The sequence below is a fragment of the Aedes aegypti genome, chromosome 2, assembly GCF_002204515.2.
Source record: "Aedes aegypti strain LVP_AGWG chromosome 2, AaegL5.0 Primary Assembly, whole genome shotgun sequence".
Lineage (NCBI taxonomy): Eukaryota > Metazoa > Arthropoda > Insecta > Diptera > Culicidae > Aedes > Aedes aegypti.
In genome coordinates, this window is record NC_035108.1 from 69,540,878 (window position 1) to 69,559,449 (window position 18,572).

The 18,572-nt window shown below is 36.2% G+C and overlaps 1 protein-coding gene and 1 long non-coding RNA gene across 8 annotated transcripts in view; one reads left to right on the plus strand and one right to left on the minus strand.

The window, feature by feature from the left end:
• Positions 1 to 18,572, plus strand: part of LOC5566239 (flocculation protein FLO11) — a 481,107-nt gene that overhangs the window by 169,518 nt on the left and 293,017 nt on the right. The gene's annotated exons all lie outside the window — the stretch shown is intronic.
• On the minus strand, positions 3,080 to 3,957 carry LOC110675633. Of its 2 annotated transcripts, none has more exons than XR_002499667.1 (2): positions 3,310 to 3,957; positions 3,080 to 3,251 (listed from the first exon to the last, which is right to left on the minus strand). It is a non-coding gene; the product is annotated as an uncharacterized LOC110675633 (long non-coding RNA). The 2 variants fall into 2 exon arrangements; XR_002499666.1 differs by having other exon boundaries at positions 3,407 to 3,947.

Genomic DNA, 18,572 nt, shown 5'->3' on the forward strand with positions numbered 1-18,572 from the left:
CCAAGTGAACGAAATTCGCTTACTTAATGGTGACTTCTTTCCTTTTGATGTTTAGAATGTTTATTCAGTACACGTTTCTCCGGATGTGTGGACGATTGTACCCCGTTTGGCATAAAGTCGTTTGGCATAAGGTCGTTTGGCATAAAGCCGTTTGGCATAATGGTCGTTTGGCATAATAGCCGTTTGGCATAATGATCATTTGGCATTATGGCCGTTTGGCATAATGATTGACTTAGAATGAATATCGGTATTTTTGAAGCTTTCACCGAGATCAACACCACCAAGCCCATAGCAAACATTTTTGGTAGGTTCTCAACAAGCATGGTGTTCGTTCAGAGATTTTCCAAGCTGTGGATTTCTCAAAGGTTCTGGTGGCAGATCTTTTCGGATTAATAATTTTATCTACATCCCAGAACACAGAGTATCTTTGAGCTTGTTGCAATATACATATTTGAGAATTTGAGGACGGTAAAACTCAAAAGAAACGCCAATTAAATAAAGAAGGGTGCATATCAGATGGCCAGTTTGTTCACCACCCTGAAATGTATAAAGTTACGACAATTATGAGTACTAAAAACTTTTCGGGGAAGTGGGTTAATCGAGGAAACGGGAAATTCGAGGAACTGGCATTCGTGGTAAAGGCGTTCGGAGAAACGACATTCGGGAAATAGTAGCACAACCCATCGAAGTACCTGCAGTAATAGATTTCTGTTTTTGCTGATCAGATCAACGTTATCAATATTTCAAAAATATAGCTTCAAAGAACTGCCATGTATAAAAGAAGGTGAAGTTCATTTAAATTTAAAATCAACAAATTGTATACCCATTTTGTATCAATTGACTCCAAAACAAGCCTGATGCAGGCGTTGCAGAATTCGCTCTCATTTGAGTATGAAGCACGATCAAAGCAAGCAAAGAAAAACATCCCATCTGTTGCGGTCCACGATCGTCATTGTATCGCAAGGTGTAACAAGTCTGATAAATGGAAGCAGCGAGCGAGAGCCCCAAAGAGAGAGCGATCACAGAGAAACAGACGTAACACTTAGAACAAATTGCGATCAAAATCATAGTCGCGAAAACATGTACGCCCAATGCTAAAAACATTGTAGTTGGCCGATGGACCAACAGGTGGCGGTAGTGTGTAAACGTCAAACACGAACAAAAACGACGGGAGCGCTGCGGGTGGTCGATTGATCACCTACCAGATATTCGAATCGATCGTTAAAAAGTTGGTCGATGGACAGCGATGAGAGTGTGACGTCTGTTTGTCTGTGGAGCGATGATAACATCCATTTTTCACGCTCGTTTACCGTTGGGGATAGGGGTTTTTCTTTACTGGCACGATAAACATTCCACGAACTTCCAATAGCAATAGTGCCCCCCAGGCTTGGAGCATGTTTAGAGGGGTTTTATCATGCACTACTATCCCCCCAATCTGATCAAAGTTGTAGCAGTATACGATAAACAGTCTCTCATAATGTGCAACATGTTATGATAGTTATAGAGAGCGATACGTGAGAGATTCTCTCAATTTTCTCAGGATTCAATCCCTGGCCTGATGTCATCAGAAAGATTCAATAGAAACGTAAGAACGAATGTTATCTTAAGAAATCCTTAGTTCTGGACTCATTATGCCAAATGACTATTATGCCAAACGACCATTATGCCAAACGACCATTATGCCAAACGACTTTATGCCAAATGACCATTATGCCAAACGACCTTATGCCAAACGGCTTTATGCCAAATGACCTACCACCTGTGTGGACATAGCATCTACGGATGAATCAAATGTATTTTATATAGTTACGAGTCACTGGCTTCGGCTCGAAGTATCGTTACTACTGAATCGACTCAATTACTTTGTTTCTTTGCTATCTCCTGGAGCAGATGGGATTTATCCTATTCAGTTCCAGGAGGGATTTGAGTTTATCAAACATGTTTTGAAAAAGCTACTTGTAAGGAGTTTTGCTATCGGGTATATTCCCAGATCATACCGTGATATTACTGTAAAGTTTATCCCGAAAGGGGGACGTGCATCGTATGAGGAAGCGAAAAGTTTTAGACCAATCAGTCTGACCTATTTTCTTCTGAAATGTCTGGAACGCATTATCGATCATCACATTCGTGATTTTTCTTTGGCAAACATGCCTCTTCATGTGAATCAACATGCTTACCAATCTGGAAAGACCACTGTGACTCTTTTACACAAAGTTGCATACGATATCGAGAGAGCATTCGCTCAGAAGCAATCCTGCTTGGGTGTTTTCTTGGATATTGAGGGTGCCTTTGGTAACATGTCTTTCGATGCCATTTTGGAAGCCGCACCAAACCATGGGCTACCTACAATGATTACCAATTGGATTCATCAAATGCTAAAAAACCAACATCTCTTCTCGACATTGCGTCAGGCAGTGATTCGAAAATTGACTGTTTGCGGATGCCCCCAAGGGGGAGTCTTGTCCCCGCTTTTGTGGAATCTCGTAGCAAATACGCTATTGAGGCAACGCAATAATAAATATAATTTTATAAATAGTGCGTATTCCCAGACAACCACGTATAACGAAATCACCTTTGCGTTATGCGATGCTTATATGTGCAAAGTTCCACGTACAAAATAAGAGGTATATGAGCCTTTCTTAGCCGTTTAGTTAGAATTCGTCTACAAAGCAAAATCATGCTGCGACCGATTCCCGGTCGATCCAGGATCTTTTTGCAATAGAAATTTCCTTGACTGCCTTGGGCGAAGAGTATCATCGTACCTGCCACACGATATTCGAATGCGAAAATGGCAACTTTGGCAAAAAAAAGCTCGCAGTTAATAGCTGTGGAAGTGCTCATAAGAACACGAAGCTGAGAAGCAGGCTCTGTCCCAGTGAATACGTAATGCCAAGAAGCAGCGGCTTATACGATGAAAAGTAGCATGCAACGTATAATAAATATGTATGATTTCAGGTTTTCTGGGTAGCTATACCATTAAAAACCCTTAATACACTATTTTAAAACTTGATTCTCATAACAGAGATGGTTTTCATAAAACACGTTTCTAAATGATACACCAGCTAATCGCTACCCTAACTTGTTGTTACTTGTCACATATGTAACTATTATTTACAGAGGATGATATTTGAAATACATATAACAATGCTGCAGCCAACCAAGAGCCCGCTATTTCGGTAAATTCCAAAACCTAAATGGGTCACGGGTTTTCATCCCAGTAATTTCCACCCGCTGGTCCTAACCGGAAGCCACTGAAATAAAGAGAAAATATTAAGGCTTACTCTAGATAGGTATATCAGATGCGAGAACATTGTTAGGGATAACTTTCAAAATAGATGAAAATCTGTTTTTGAACTGTTGGTACGATCCAACAACTGTTGTAGGTCAGTTACCTACTGACACGGACCTGCCCATCAGCTTACTCTCTAAAATTTTTGCTCCTGCTCTTGGAAAGCCTTAGAAAGTCACCAGTCACGTGGTGATTTACGGTCCGGTTTTATGTTTCAAATTAACATGTGTGTAGGAGGAGGATGCAGTAGAGTAAGCTCTAGAAAACTTGTTTATCCACAATTAATTGTTGTCTTCCGCATCTCAGTACTGAGTACTACTGACTGCCTCCAAAACAATACCACAGCCACTAGCCTAGACGCCATCAGTCGATGTTGATTGCGGAAACGTGCGCTTCAGAGTGCAACATCGCAGCCACAGTTTGCTGATATTTGCAAATTTTTGTGCTCCTACACGGTAATAACTAATTAGTGGCTGGTGGGTAAACTTTTTTCGTATTTTTCCACGCTGGCAGGTTAATTTGGCGATAAATTTAATTTTCACTTGTTCGGCGCTGAGCTGCGAGCGGGCGTAAGATGTGAGGTGGAATCGGCGGAGGCCTCTAAATGACTGACTGTGCAGACTCGTCTGTACTGAGTCCATATACCTATACCAGGGCTGGTAGCGAGTCACTATTTAGTGACTTAGTCACTATTTTAGACCTGGTCATTTGAAAGGCACTATTTGCGAAAAAAGTTTACTAAAGGCACTATTTTCTAGTGATTAAGAAACGACAATACAGGATATCAAAGAAATAAGAAAGAAAGGGATTCTTGCACATCTTTTGGGAGAATTCAAAGAAATGTTTTTAAAATTTTTTGGTATGATATTCATAATTTACTTGTCAGGATTATGAGACGATTGTCTGTTAACATTTTTAGCGAAATCCTGAAAAGGATTTCGGCTGATTGTTTTAGCGGAGTTATTTGAATAAATGTTGACCAGCACGATGATTTTACGACTTTCGCTACCAGCCCTGCTGAACTTACGGGATTTACCGGTTCGTTTATGGTTTTACATTTGATGGAAAGCTGCTTGACTGACACATTTATCGGTATTATTTATGGAAGAAATCCGCGCCACATGCCGGGTATCGATAATGAAGGTTTGCTTTCGTTTCGAGCGCAATTCAAGTTGGCGCTAATTTATACTTGTGTTAAATCTCTTGGTCAAATCATCAACAGTGATCACACTGTAATAATGTCTGGCTGGGTCTGTCTCTCTCACTGTGTGAATACAATGATTGTTGTGTCATATTCTTTTATCTGCTCCTAAAATAATGTTATAACGACATTCATTACTGCATTTATTTTGTTACAAGTTAGTTCGTTTTTACGATTATAAAAGCATTCCCCCAGTAGGATAAACATCAGTTCTGTACAATAATGATTCTATCAGTACTAGAAATGTATACGTTTCTGCCCTACTCGTTTACAAACGATCGAATGACGTTAGTCCGAATGACTTTAGGCTGAATGATCTTAAGACGAACGTTAGGCCGAAGTATATAAGGCCAAATGGTTTATCAAGCCTAATAAGGTTAAAAAACGGTGTAACTGCCTAAACAAAACTTTTTCAGATCGCTGTGGAGAGTATCCAAAGACACGGTGCTCCCCTGACCGTTATTATCAGAAAAAAATCTCCATCAAATCTGTGCTCACCAGTCGTTTTCCATAGCTATGCTGCATGTCTGGGCAAAATTAAAAAAAAAATCGTAGGGCCCGTTTTGAAGTAACGCCTTTTGATTGTATAAGTCTACAATTCAAAGAAAATCCAAGATATTTGAACAGATTTTTATTGGTCGTGATTATCAGAAGAACTAAACCATCAAAATTAGGTTCGAAGTAGGTATTTTAAGTTATTTGTAACCTCTGGGCGGAGTTTTGAATGAGAATATTGCTGAAATTTTGAGTTACGCCCTTTTATAAGAGTAACTACTAAAATCACTAATTTTAAATAGATTATTTAGGCATTATAATACCGGTTAGCATTTTCGAATGTTTTCAATGACACATTGCAATTTCATGCAATCAAAGTTTTCCACAATTGATCGATTTTCCATAGGCTCAAGCGATCAAGGCATTAAGGAGCCAATTTTGTATTCTTATCAATTCTTGTTAATGTTCGAATCCTCTGAGCAGAATCTCAATAAAGAAACTTAAAAGTAGATGGAGTACCGTGTACCTTTTAATTCCGCTCCTAAATGCTTATCTTTGACAAATACGCGTATTTCGACTACCGCTTGCAGTCTTCTTCAGTGTCAGTTACTCGTATTAACATCAATAGTCATACAATATTGTTATAACCCAACAAGCTGCCACCAGCTGTTCTGGCTAACTTTGTACTGCCCCAGAACTTAAACCTCAATACTGAGTAATGCAGTATTGGCCAAACTATGGCACTCACGACCATTGTCAATACTTTAGTCACAGACAAACAGACGTAACACTTCTATCATTTTCATCGCACAGCTGAATAGTACCCAATTCTAATATTTGTTAGTTGGCCGACGGACTACTCGTGGCGCTTACATCTCTTTTGTTCGAGTTTGACGTTTGCTCACTACCGCCACCTAGTTCGAGGTTGGCCAAATGAAGTATTTTAAGCAAGGGCGATATTTTTATTTTATATTTATATTTGATAATTGTTCTAGCTGTTATGTCTGTGCTTTTGTGATCATTTGTGGCATATATTACAACATTTAGATATTTCACCAATCTATAATTTTACCTGTGGCCAGTCTTCTCGATCTCAAAAACACGTATGATTCATGGATAAATGCAATAGTAAAAGAATTGTATGAATCAATCAACCCATTCTGCTGAAACATCAAACAAGTCTTCTTGAGGATTTCATACATTGAATAACAATGCAAAGAATTTGGACAGCTTTGCAAACCAGCAACAGTTTCTCGTGTTGAGCAACATCGCACAATAATCAAACAGTTTTTTTTAATTCAAATTATTATTAGTATACCATCTTACGGAAGTACAAGGAAGTTGATGGACATTAGAATTACCGGGATTATGACGTCAACAACTTGAAATCTAATAATAGCGGAATGTCGCACCGAAAATAAATCCGAAGGAGTAAAATAATCACGTTTTTAGTGCACTTTTGGGGAAACTGAATACACTATATTTAAATGAAGCTAAGACTTAAAAGACAATTCAATGAAAAACTACAAGAGAAATTATATAAACTTGACGATAATGGTGGTTTTACATACTTTTTACATAGATATTCAATTTGTTTGGTATAATCTTACTTTAAAAGGTTTGTCATGCTTGTGGAACATCGTATATGTCATTTCGTCTTGTTTGCATCGTATTTCATCAATATTTTTCAGCTGTGAATGGTTTCGAAATCATATCCTTAAAAACAAATTATTTCAATTACAGTGTCACACCGTCTATGGAGTGAGTTTGGGTAGTTTTTCATTCACTTGTAGTGCTGTAGTGGATAAATATTTTTCTTTGATTTTATGGACAGTTGTTTATGTATTATCAAAGTGCATACACACCAAATTTGAAGTTTATTGGAGTTAAATTGTGATAGTTATTTAATAAATAATTCGTACATATCCATTTTTTGACCCAATGTCACCCCCAACGACGGTAGGTAACAAAAAAAAATATTTAAAATTAGGCTCTGTAAGTTCTACGATTTCAAACTCTTTTTAACAAAATGTTAACGGATGTTCTATACTTTGCATTATTTTTCCATTTATTATCGCTGCTTTCTACTTGATTAATTTCATCTTATTCCATACCCTGCTACCCATAATCGAAAACTGAAGTCCGAAAGTATTCTCTGACGTCAACTTACGCTTCGATATACTACATGAATTGCATGTTGAATAATCTGTATCGTGAGTTCATTGCTTCACCAAACTTTCCAAAATATTGTTGTATGAGCACTAATTTGGTTACATGATGAAATTGGCTCCGTAATGCCTTATAGCACTTGAGCGTATGAAATGTCAGCTAACTGTGAGTGACTTTTGTGGCATTGAAGAGCAATGTGTCATTGAAAACATTTGAACATGCTTGACGTTATTATAATGCCTAATTAAGATATTGAAAATTAGTGTCTCTATTGGTTACACTTCCAAAAAGGCGTAACTCCATATTTTGTTGATCTTCTCATTCAAAACTCCACCTAGAGGTTACAAAAACTTAAAACACCTACATTGAACCAAATTTTGATGGTTTCGTACTTCTGATAATCACGACCAAGTCTAAAAATTCAAAATCTGTTCAAATATCTTAGATTTTCTTTGAATTTTTAGACTTATGCAATCAAAAGGGCGTTACTTCAAAACGGGCCCTACGATTTTTTTTTCAAATTTTGCCCAGACATGCAACTTAGCTATCGAAAACGACTGGTGAGCACAGATTTGATGGAAATTTTTTTCTGATAATAACGGTCAGGGGAGCACCGTGAAAGACACTCTATCTGCTAGAGATAGGATCATTTGATATATTAATACAAATGTGGGCCTCACCTTCTAAAAAAGCTGTTGTTCACAAAAGCGTTATGTGACTTTTGTTTCCATTTACCATGAAGAAATTTTTTGAAAATTTAAAATTTTGAGAATTCTTTTAAATGTGTGATAATATTAGAAAAAGTTTTTTTTTTTCTGTTATGGAGGGGTTTATCAAATTGGACTTTCGCTGTAATTTAATACTGGGAATTTCCACTCAGAAAGGAATCATAGCTTTGATTGTTTTGTTGATGTTTACGCAACTTTTGAAATCGCCATTCAAACATGTTTTCTATCATTAACCTGTCTATGTTTACAAAATATCATTAGGCTATTTGATTCTCGAAATCTTCCACTGATTAGTTGAAAGTCCTACTGAGCCACTATATAAACTGTCCTCTGACACCGAGTCGAGTAACAGTACATTTTGTGCAACCCAAAAGCAGTGATAGTTATTCGTGCAGCAATAACCAAAAAAATGAAGATAACTCTTCTTGTATTCGCCCTGATGGCCATGGTTTTGGTCCACTTGGCCTACGGTGACAACAACCAGCCCGGTCCCGACGGTGGATCCAATCGCAACGATGGCAACAACAACAACAACCAAAACGGAAGACCCATGGGCAACAATCCGATGGGATCCCAACCATCTCAGGGAGGACAACAGCAGAAGCAACCGCAGCCGTCTGGCGACAAACCGAATGAGCCCAACTCTCGCAAAATTCACAAGTTTATCTGGGGATAGGAAGTGAACCAGCCGAATGGTGTCTGATGGAAGTGTAGCCCCCTCGTTCCGGTGATTGCGCATGTGAAGACTTGCTGATGAGTGTTGCATGTGCTTGGGATATAGTCAGACTTTGCTGGGACTTATACGGTCAGCTTCATCCGTAAACATTGATGGGCCTAGGATGTCTCAGGAAGCCTTAATGATAATTCACATGATCTCTTCGAGCAAGTCTTGAGTTAGAAGTTTCCAAGAAAATAAGAAACGTAAGTTTAAAGGCTACACAGTATGAAAATGATCAATATCAGTATTAGACCATAATTCACTTTTATGAAGAGCATGTTTATAATTCACTACCTACTATGTTGCACTCTCAAAAAGACGAAAAGCAAATGGTCTTAATTTAAAATCCTTATTGAACTTGTGTGTGTAAATCTTTTCTCCTTTTGTAATCAAAGCATGAGAAAATAAATAAAACAGTGAGCATTTTTTTTGTACCTTTATTTTGTCGACTAGTGAATCATGTCAAACTTATAACATAAATGTATCATATTGAGATATAATTATTGTTGGGTTTGTTGGTATTCAAATTGGGCAATGTTTATTTCCAATGTTTTATGGCAACATTGTTTCAGAATATGTTATAATCAATTTTATAACAAACTAGTGGGCCCGGCAAACTTCGTCTTGCCATCAAGTAGGCTGTTGAAAAACGATATTGGTCGTCCCATACAAAATTGCAGTTTAATTTACGCTCGGTTTTTCAACTTTTCTGGTGAATATCCTGGGATTTTTATGCACACAAACAGGGAACCCTTGACGAACAAAACGGAGGAAAAAGCATTTAAAGCCATTGAACCGTTTGTAAGCCATTTCGTGACATACAAACACCATTCCATTTTTATTTATATAGATATGGTACAAAAAGTTATAACAAATATTGTTTAACCTTTTTAAAGACATAACATAATGCTGGCTTAACTTTATATTGTAACATAACAACGATAACAGGACATGATATGATTGTGTTTTATGGCATGAAGAACGTTTGTCTAGTCCATGTTCAGATGAGCAGAGAGGACATAGAACTAGTTGAGCCTATGGCTAAATTAAGAATCGAATATTTCTGAGATTCAAGCAGCACTTCTCTTTGAATTTGGTCACCAACTAACAATAATAAAAATGAAAATATCGTCAGTTTCAGGCCCGGATTTGGGGGGTGCCAAGGGGGCAAATGCCACGCACATTTTCTTTGTACAAACGGTTGATGCAAGTGCGGAATAGTCCTATCTTTCCAAAAATGGGAAATTTGCAGGAAAATGGCCAAGGGGGTCCAAAATATATAGGGGTCCAAAATATATTGGTTACCCTATGCTAATTTCTATCGTATTTAGCTTTGATCAGTGAGAACCTGCTATTTTACTTGTTATGCATTTTTTTCCCAAAACGGCTTCCACATTGTTGAATAATCTTGATCAATATATGAAAAAAAAAACGAATTTAGTGTTATACCATTTAATTCCACTAGATTTTGTATTTGTACTCGACTAGTCGAGTCTAGTATACGATACTGAAGATGGCCTTACAGTTGAGGTCGAAATACGCGCATCTGACAAAGGATACAAACTCTAGTGGAATTAAATGGTATAGTACTAAATTCAGTTTTTTCATCAACTTATAGGTATTCCACTAAACAGCTCGAAGTTTTATTATAATCTTGATCGTATACTGTAAATAATTCAAACAAATTATTACTTTCCGTCGCCTATATCTGTCGTATCAGTTTTCATTTCGGTAACTATCAGTTTTGATTCGTCTCAAAACTAACGGTTCACGGTGAGTGGTGTGGTAAAAATACATCACTTCAACGTAATAATAAAATGTTCTACTAGAATATTTAGATCTATGGGCATCCTTCTTCATTCATTCAGCATAATGAAATATGTAGATTTCCCTTAACCTTCCAGTCGTTGCGCAGTCTGCCACCGTCAGATCCACCGCACTGCGGTTGTGAATGAAAAGCGAAATTTTTTCAGCAGCGCAACGACTGAAGTGTTAAAATTTATTGGCCATTTTAAACTACAGTCCAAACATTAAGCACAATTCCTTTTGACCAAACAAATGCTTGACAGCTGCTTACATTGCACGGATAGCAATCCTCCGCACCACAATCGATGGAATCTACAAACTTTGTTTACGTTCTCAACTATATGCGGTCACGCTAAATTTAAAATTTTTGGACCCCATCCCCCCCTTTGTCACGTTTTTTGTATGAGTCCTCCGAAATTTTTGTAAGGCTTGTTACGCTCGGCTTGACCCCCATTGGAGCGTGACGAAATTTGTGCATGACCCCTAAGCGTTGAAACTTAACATCTTCAATCTACACTTTCGAAAACTATAAAAATTAAAATGTCAATAACGGCACCGGCCACGTCTTTGCGGTCATCGAGGAAGGGAAGGAATGTCAGTGTGACATTAGAGTGATGCAAATTTTGAAATGTTTGCTCCCCTATGCTTAAACAATTTTAATAATGGTAAATAGCATCCTCCCAAAGTTTGAAGTGATTCGGAAGAAAATTGACTGTGCACACGCCATTTGAAGTTTATATGGAGATTACTATGGAAAACGCCAATCTTTTGTGTTCAGCCCTCTATCTCTTCGTCATGATATTTTATGGAAAAGTGAACAAATTCTTCTAATGTGAAATCCTCCCAACTACAACTTTGCCGAAGACCACTTTTAGATTGGTACACAGGATAAATTGTTATTCATCATCATAAAGTTGGTTTGCAGGCATCATGCTTCACCAACTGTTCGGCAGGCAACATTGGTGATCCTGGCGGGAAGAATAGCTCAAAGTAATCCAGGCTACTATGTTCAACAGCAAAAAAGCAGTGTTGCTCTGAAAGTAATTGAATGATCATCTCAGCATGATTTGGACTTCGTTATCTATAGTAACATATTATCCTTACGTCTCATCGAAATGTGGTCTTCGGCAAAGTTGTAGCTGGGAAGTTTTCAGATGAGATGAGTGTGTTCACTTTTCCGTAGATTGTTATGACGAGTAGTTAGAGGACTGAACACAAAAGGTTTGCCTTTTCCATAGTAATTTCCATATAAACTTCAAATAGCGTGTGCACAATCAAATTTCTTCCGAATCACTTCAAATTTTGGGAGGATCATTTTCATCATTTAAGCATAGGGGAGCAAAAACTTCAAAATTTGCATCAGTCTAGTGTGGCATCCATTGTTACTAGAGACCGAGATCACCTCTGTGTGTCCATATATGTCATGGGAAGGAGTTTTGTTAGTGGGGAAGGATCATAGCTGCATAATTAGGATTCACCTTAGTTAGTGTTGCGATTCATGCAACCTCAGTTCAAAAATTCACCTATCAGTACTCTAAGGACACCGTGAATGTACGGTAAGTCGAAGAAGTAATGGTTAATATTTTTGCTGAACATTGCATGATTTTAATCCTTGTCATTTAGAATTTAGGTTCAAAATTAAGTGAATACTATGAAATATGGAGTTGCCCATAACTCATGGAGTTTGTTCGATATTTTTCAAGCGAATAGACAATAGTCAAAAGGCCATATATTAGGTAACTTTTACTGCAAAAACTGTTAGAACGCTTTTTTCAAAATTGAGAAAATTTACTTTAAAAAAGACTCTTAAAAACTCGAAATTCGCCTATAATTTCCAAGATTTTAAAGTTATTGTTGTTCTGGCTTCAGCAAAGTTGTAGGTTTTGACTAGATCTAAAACGTTTCTATATACAACTTTTTGGAGATATGTGAAATAAAAAATGTAGTATTACAGCCATTCCATTAAAAACCGATCTAGTGGGTCTCCGAATTCCGTGAAAATTTGCTATTTTGTTCCTTATCCGAAATAAGGATACACGTATTTTTGGATTTTTTGATTAGGGTGACCATTTCCAAAATAGGGTGACCAGAAAAATCGCGATTTTGCAAAATTTTTATTTTTAAAAAAAATTATAACTTTTGAACCGTTCGACCGATTTTCAATCTTTTTGAACGAAATGAAGGCTAAAGATTTTGAATTTTCGGGAAAAGTATAAAATTTTACAAAAATTGTGTTTTTTACATGAAAAAAAACTCAATAGTTTCCGTTTTTTCGTGTTTTGAAGGCCTCGGGACCAAAGGGGCTATCGCTGCTCTCATTTTTTCTTAAAAGTTTCAATTTTGTCTGAAAAGTTGAGACCTTAAGCTTTCATTCCATAAAAAAAGATTGGAAATCGGTTAAGCTGTTCAAAAGTTATATTTTTTTTAAACATTACTCATCTCATTTAAAAAAAATTATAACTTTTGAACCGTTCGACCGATTTTCAATCTTTTTGAACGAAATGAAGGCTAAAGATTTTGAATTTTCGGGAAAAGTATAAAATTTTACAAAAATTGTGTTTTTTACATGAAAAAAAACTCAATAGTTTCCGTTTTTTCGTGTTTTGAAGGCCTCGGGACCAAAGGGGCTATCGCTGCTCTCATTTTTTCTTAAAAGTTTCAATTTTGTCTGAAAAGTTGAGACCTTAAGCTTTCATTCCATAAAAAAAGATTGGAAATCGGTTAAGCTGTTCAAAAGTTATATTTTTTTTAAACATTACAAATCTCATGCGCTGAGACCTACAGTGTATGCCGATAAAAAAATACTGATGTTTTATTTTCAAAAAAATATATCTCAAAAACTAAAAAACATACATTGCTGAAAATTTGACAGTATACGTAAAATTTTCTGAACTTTTAAGAAAAAATGAGAGCAGCGATAGCCCCTTTGGTCCCGAGGCCTTCAAAACACGAAAAAACGGAAACTATTGAGTTTTTTTCATGTAAAAAACACAATTTTTGTAAAATTTTATATTTTTACCGAAAATTCAAAATCTTTAGCCTCCATTTCGTCCAAAAAGATTGAAAATCGGTCGAACGGTTCAAAAGTTATATTTTTTTTTAAAATAAAAATTTTGCTGAATCGCGATTTTTCTGGTCATCCTATTTTGGAAATGGTCACCCTAATCAAAAAATCCAAAAATACGTATATCCTTATTTTGGATAAGGAACAAGATAGCAAATTTTCACGGAATTCGGAGACCCACTAGATCGGTTTTTCATGGAATGGCTGATTAATTATACATTCTACCACTAGTTGATCAATATTTTTTCAAGTAGCAGCAATATAATATTTGTATTCTCTCAATAATTTACTAAATCTGTGCACCTTTTGAAAACTTTTGCTACCTCGATGATGTTAGATTATTCCACAGCTGTCACAGTTCTGTACCCCATAACACTGTATTGTATGTAAGTGCTAGAATTAACAGCAGTCTCAATGAAACAACACCAAAACTTTCAAATCATGTGTGACATAATACTGAGTATCAATAAAATCTCATATATCATACACGACAACAAGTATATGGTCAGAACGCTGATAACATAAACATCTTAGCAGTTACATGCAAGTTCCATGTTTTTTTTCAGAGATATTTTTGAAGTAAATATATTCAATTGAAAAAATAAAGTTCTAACAGTTTCTGCAGTAAACGTTGTGAAATGCTGCTTGAAGAAAAAAAAAATAGATCCAACTTTATGATTTATCGACATCTTAATAATTCATAGTTTTTCACTAAAATTTGCTTATGACTTTAAAACGACAAGAATTCAGCAAAAATGTGTATCGTTACTTCCTCTTCAACTCTTTCGAAGACAACGTTCACGTATAATTGAAAACCAAAAAGTTATACTTAAAAACTAATTTTTGGGTCCACCCTTAGTTAAAACTTTCAAAATTAGGTTACTAAGCTCAAATTAAGAGTTAGATCAAAAGTGTCTTCGGCTAAGTTCTTTATAATAAAATTTTCTATAAATTGACTGAAACATGCTTAATATCGTACATTTTTTTTGTAAACAGCGTACACTATTCAGCATGAATACGGAGTCACTAAAATAAGTATTGCAATACCCAGCGCAACAAAAATGACATTTTTGCGTGTCTCAAGGATCACATTTTGTGTCTCTAGTAGATTTGGGGTTGCTGAATCTGATGCCGTTCTCAGAAATTTCCCAGCACGTCACAATTTGTAGCTTAAGGTCGCTAAAGTTGTATAGAACATAGGTTTTATTGATGTTTGCCTAAAATTTGAAGTATATTTTATCAAACTTTTTTATGATCTTATCCACCAAGCATGCAAAAGGGGACTTAAACTTTCGTTTTAGATATATTTTGGTTGAAATTTCACGATTAAATTTAGATTAAACCGATTTTTTCAGCATGCTTGCAGTCTCCATACAAAATTCTTCGTTTTTCTTATATGGCAATGTACAATACTTTTCTAAACCATCAAAAAATAACATTTCTGCATTAAAAGTATTATGAACTTTGATAATAAGTATTGTTATACACATAAAGTTTGAATTCTGTGGCAAATTAAGCAAATAAATTGCCTTACAAGCTGTCAAACTTGCATGCAAGTTGGCTAAAATAGTCAATTTTTGCATTTTCAACAACCAATATCTCAAAAACTAGACGTGCTATGATATTTCTGTAAACGGCAATGGATTCAGCAACCCTTAATTAAGTAAACAGAGATATTTTGATGCTGGAGACAAAAATGTGTTCCGCAGTGATATTGAATCACCCCCCAAAAAGTTTAGCATCACCTCAAAATAGGTTAATTTACATTGCTATATCACGAGATCATTATGATTTACAAAGAACCGATCTTCAGCAAAGTTGTTAAGCGGATCAAGGACATCCGGAAGTCAAACAGTTTGGTTCACAATTTTGCCGCTAAATGGCGTTAGTAAGCATGTTAAATTGAGCTTTTTAAGCAAGTTTTATCTTGTGATCCACATGAGATGGAAAGTTCGAGTCTTTGGCATAGTTGTTCTGGAGATCAAGGATATTCGGAAAACAAACAGTTTGGAGCTTGTAAAATTAAGCATTTTAAGCATTCCAAATGTGCTTGTCCTGCTGAACAACTTTGCCAAAGACTCGAACTTTCTATCTCTTGTGGATCACAAGATAGAACTTGCTTAAAAATTGGGAACAAAAATCATCAGAAACACATCGAGATATGGAGATATCGAAATAAGGAGGATATCGAGATATGGAGAGAGAAATCGTATGTGGAATGAAGGAACCGAAGCAATCATCGACATAGGGAGAGATATCGAGATGCAGAACATCGAGATGTGGAGAGTCGACTGTATACCTGAAAAAGCTTTACAAACTTAATGAAAATGTTTTGGAATGGTTTTTGAAGAAATTTTCAATGTAGTCTTGGGAATATCTTTGGTAACTGACTGAATATTCAACTATTTTGTTAGATTTGGTAAGATACTTTTAAACAATTCCTTATCGAACTCTTAAAAACATATCAAAATATTTAGTGGATTTACTGCATCCAGATGACTTCGACAAAATTTTTTGCACTAAATGTGGTGGATTACAGAAGTGATATTTGTAAGGGCGACCAAGAACATTTTGATTTTGATTTTGATTTAGAATGAGATCTTTGGAAGACTTGCATAAACTTTAATTTTTACGGGCACGCGGGATGTTTGTAGAATTTCAAAGGGGGTGTCAGCATCAAAAGGATTGGGAACCACTGCTGTATTTGTATAAGTTAGCTATTCCAGCAAGTAATGTAATTTCCGAAAAATACAAATACATGGAATACAAAATCAACTTATCACCATATTTTCGTACTCAATAAATAATGCTTTAGAATATTGTTTGAATAAGAAACAAGTCACTCACTTCTGAAGTAAAATATCTCATATGACGCAAATTCAATAACTTCAAGACACTTCGAGATTGTGTCCGGTATTGGATGCCACTTCCCAAGTTTGGTTAAATCAGTGCTAAATCACATCATGAAAATGTGAAGTCAAAATTGGTATTATCGAATTCGTTTTTGAAAATAAAAATATCGATGATATTTACCATAAACGAGTAACAAGATCATATAAAATTAGTAAATTCGGAGATATAATTTTTTCTGCTTTGAATTCCATTACAAAGCGATCTCCCCCTACTAAAAAATCGTAAAAGTATATAGATTTTACCTTAATTGATTTTTACCCAAAGTAATGTTTGCAACAATTTATTTTACAATTGTGACAGGCCGCCGTGCAAAATTTCCATCATGGTAACACCATTCCGCATCTAATTTTCAAAAACCATTGTTACAAAAATGTTACTGTTTTTAAATTGCAAATCTGTCAAAATTTTAGCATAAACGGTTGTTTGGTTATACAGATTTGTGCCCAAGAAAAAATTGAGATATAGCTTTGATTCATTTTCGCCTTAACCCTTCAGTTGTCGCGCGGTTTGCCACCGTCAGAACCATCACGCTGATGCCGTGTACGAAAAGCGAGGTTTTTTCACCACTGTTGTACAAATTTTTGTATTCATACAACAGCGCGACGACTGAAGTTTTAAACTTCAATATGTTTTGTTAAAATACATGTTTCATGACGTGCTTGTAGTGGTGGGGGCTTGGAGGGCGACACCCAGACAACCAGTAGTGGCATTAAAATATACGTTAAAAGTCGTTCATTGTACGAATCACATCACATCCGCACAACATGGTGAATGAAATCGTTTGGTTGACGAGTTTCCTTGCACTATTAGTACATTTTGCTTCGTTCCATACACATGTACTAAGTAAGTCTAATCAATCCGTAGCAGCTGTCAATTCAACTTTGCTATAACAAATTTATTCACATAAGATTACAGATTAATTCGCAATAATATCAATACACTCGTATTCCATGCCAATTTTCATCATATACACTTATATCGCCTCAACCGTACACATACAAGTATCGAATAAATCAAAAAGTGATTTAGTTAAATGTTCATTCTGGTGGTCTGTTGGTCAATTGGCAACGAGAGCTCTCAGTTTAAAACTGTGAGAGTGCTTATACAACTTTTAACTGCGAAACAGGCTTTATCTCAGTTGAAACATCATACCAGAAACAAGAAACAAAATAGAAGTAGACGAGAATCTATAGATGCTACAGTGACATAATATGATGAAATATGCATGATTCATCCAGTTTTATTTATTTACCCGAGTTCAGTATGTTCCACATAGAGCCTGTACTTTTCTGTACACTTCTCTTCTATCTGTAGCTGTTCATTCCAACGTCAACAATTTCAAGCAGGATTCAGCTAGTAATCAATCTTTCAATCACATGACACTCCGATCAGAGTCTTCACGTTTGGAAAATCCTCCGTCTTCAAAAGCCCCTCTTTACGAAGACCTAATGCTTCTTGGGATTCGGTTTGGTTGCTGCTTCATCCTTAGAAGTCGTTTGCGGTGACTGTTGTGGTTCAGGCGCAATGGTTGACAGTTTGTCCTTTGGTAGGGCAAATTCCGACTGATCTTCAGCACTTTTATCTCCGTACGCCGAATGGACCATCATGATGGCCGCTATCAAAAGGAGGAAAAGAGTTAGTTTCATTTTGTTATTTTTCGATTTTCACTGATATCAGCTTATGGATTGTACTTTTGAAAATATACTAAAGGAAGGGGAATCAACTATGAGGCTTATATAGTTGCACTATAATTTTGGATTGTGAAAATTGTTGTTGTTGCGATGGTAATGATGATTAACGCATTAGTACTTGATATGAGTTTGTAATTGAATGCAATGGAAAATTTGTTCACCTTGAAAGGCAGGATGTCGTCAATAGGGTAACGACTGTTTATTTCGTTCATAACCGCTATCAGTTGGCGCCAGCGGCAAAAAGTACAGACAATAACCTTTCGAACATGCAGTTTCTCCCACTGACCACCGAGCGGCGACACTGATGTTTGAATTCTAGTCACTGATCGCGCTACGCAGGGTTCTCAAATTTCTCAAACTTCCAACACAAGCGCATGGAAGAATGGTAGTCGAGAGCTGTCAAAACGTATGGAAAATAATGAAAAACGTAAATTACAAGCAATTAGGAAACTGAATCGGAAAAGTAGTGATTAGAAATCAAGCGTAAAATGAATAGAT